The sequence below is a fragment of the Cyprinodon variegatus genome, unplaced genomic scaffold, assembly GCF_000732505.1.
Source record: "Cyprinodon variegatus isolate N-32 unplaced genomic scaffold, C_variegatus-1.0 Scaffold1395, whole genome shotgun sequence".
Classification (NCBI taxonomy): Eukaryota; Metazoa; Chordata; class Actinopteri; order Cyprinodontiformes; family Cyprinodontidae; genus Cyprinodon; species Cyprinodon variegatus.
The window spans coordinates 7,487-10,163 of record NW_015151848.1 but is presented as its reverse complement, the minus strand read 5'-3'; positions in this window follow the sequence as shown (position 1 = coordinate 10,163).

Sequence of the window (2,677 nt, the reverse complement as noted above, 5' to 3'; positions counted from 1 at the left end):
AGGACCAGCAGATGACCAGCCAAGGACCAGCAAGGACCATCAAAGGACAAGCCAAGGACCGGCAGATGACCAGCCAAGGACCAGCAAGGACCATCAAAGGACAAGCCAAGGACCGGCAAGGACAAGCCAAGGACCAACCAAGGACTAGCAAAGGAACAGCCAAGGACAAGCCAAGAACTAGCCAAGGACCAGCCAAGAACTAGCCAAGGACCAGCCAAGGACCGGCAGATGACCAGCCAAGGACCAACCAAGGACAAGCCAAGGACCAACCAAGGACTAGCAAAGGAACAGCCAAGGACAAGCCAAGAACTAGCCAAGGACCAGCCAAGAACAAGCCAAGAACTAGCTAAGGACCAGCCAAGAACTAGCCAAGAACTAGCCAAGGACCAGCCAAGGAAAAGCCAAGAACTAGCCAAGGACCAGCCAAGAACTAGCCAAGGTCCAGCCAAGGTCCTCTCAAGGAAAGTAAGGAAATTTTGACCGGCTTCTACTGTAAGAAAATTTGAAATTCCCATACAGACAGGAGGAGGGTTTTCTGGTCCACTCAGAACTTCCTGGACAGAACCAGCTAACAGCGGTGGAGATGATGGCAGATCGACCCACGCTCTACCTGCCTTTGCTGTTCTCAGAAGATAGATATCCTGAGGTGGTTCTCTGTTCGTTTGAGAGCCGAGTGGTGAATGTACGGCTTGGGGCTAGTCAACTTCTACACCAACTTTATTGAGCCAGTTTGCTGCACAATTTGGCTCCGCCATAAAAGAAGGAAAGGTCTAAACTGCAGCAACTCTTTAGGTCTGCAGAGAAGATGATCAGGGCTGACTTTCCCTCCATCCACTTCCTGTTCAGGTCCATCTCTGACGACCCTTTGCATCCTTTTCAGACACTGTTTAAACCTTTACCTTCAGCTCTGCCCTTCAAAGAGCTTATCTCTGGACTGTAAAGAAGTGAGCAATGGAAAAAGCTGAAGTTGGTCAAAGTTGACCAAAGGTTTCATAATCATTTTAGTTTAACTTTGCTGCTGACAGATCGCTGTAACCTCTTTAGAGTTATTAGCTCTCCTTGGCTCATGTCTGTCCGTTTAGAGGAAAAGTCGCTCATATTCAGAATTCAAACTTCTGAAAGTTCTTTAAATCTGAAATGATTCCATCCTGTTAAATGAATGATCAGTGTTTTTAATTCAGAGTCATTTTCATGTGAATGTGCTTTACTGGAGGCATCCATGTTTGTCAAAGAGGCTTACCGCACCGTGACGTCACTGCTGGAAGATGGCAGGAGGGAGGGGTTACTATATTTGGGCTAAAATGGCCGCTCCCAGTGATCGCCATGAAAACTATTTTAATTTATTAAGTGATTAACGTTAAATTCATTAAATCACCGCAAACGTGTTAGTTTTAGGTATAAATATTGATCCATTGGTTATTCCTTGCTGAGCGGACCTTTCCTTTAATAGCATCATTTGCACTTTTTCTAGGGTTTATTAATCAAAATAGTTTGAATATTTGCTTTTTTTTTTCTAAGAAAGGGGTTGAAAGAAATTATTTTCTCTGTGAAAATACGTATTTAAAGTCTCCATAAACTAGCAGCATTTTTTCTGCCCCAAAAGGTCTCCTTAAGCTAAAGTTTAATCTATGGAAGCATGTCTGTGTTAAAGTGGTTAAGAGGATTGCATGTGGAGGAGGGTTAGATAGCAAAAAATAAGTGGTATCCACAGGAATAAACAACCATAAATAATCTAATAGTAACACTGAGAGAAAATGTCTTCCAATGACACCTACACATTATGTGCTTCCACTCCTACAAAGACAAACTGACAGAGAAAAGGTAAGCTGTCCTTATAATGGCCGTTTATTAAAGTAGACCTGGAAGCAGCAAAGGTGACAACAAGAAAAAAAAAATGACAACAGGGGAGACAAAGTAAATATTGGCAGTTATTTACAGCGCTAGGCCGCCTGTCGTCAAAAATGCCTTTAAAACACAAGTAGAGGCTCTCAGATAAATATGAGACAGACAGGAAACCAGATTAACACATATTTCCTGTGGTTGAAGCAGGAAATGACTGCAGACGGGAGTTTAAGAGCCACTGGGTGCAAGCAAACGGATTTTAGTAACATAAGTTAACATCATATTATACATATATGGTAAATAAAAAGATGAGAAAGGATCAATGACACATAAGATTTGATCAAGCTTATAGTTAGAGTGACTCAGGTTATCCTGAGCTGGTTAGTGTAGTCTAGGTTTGGTGGAGGTTTTTGGAGGAGAGATAATTCAGAGACATAGACAGGTATGGCGCATTGCAGGCTAACAAAAGAGGTCATATGACCCCCATTCCAAATGGTTGGACCTGTTTATCCTGGGAAAAATCTTTCATTCCTTTTGAGACACTTTGTGTTTTTGAATTGAATTTAGTTCATATTAAGGTTGATCTTTAATTCCTTCTCTATTCAAACTAACTCTGTTCTGTGCCGAGGTAGAGGCAACAGTTTGTTAAATTACATTCTAACTGGGCGTTCCTCCTGGTCTCACAGATGTTCGACTTGCATTTTTCAGGAGAGAGTCTGAAAAATGATGAAAAGCTCGGATAAAGAGGCGCATTAAGCCACAAACAGCAGAATTAGACAGGGTTTTAATTTAAAACTATGAGTAATTTCTATAGAGAAAACATGACCTCCGCTAA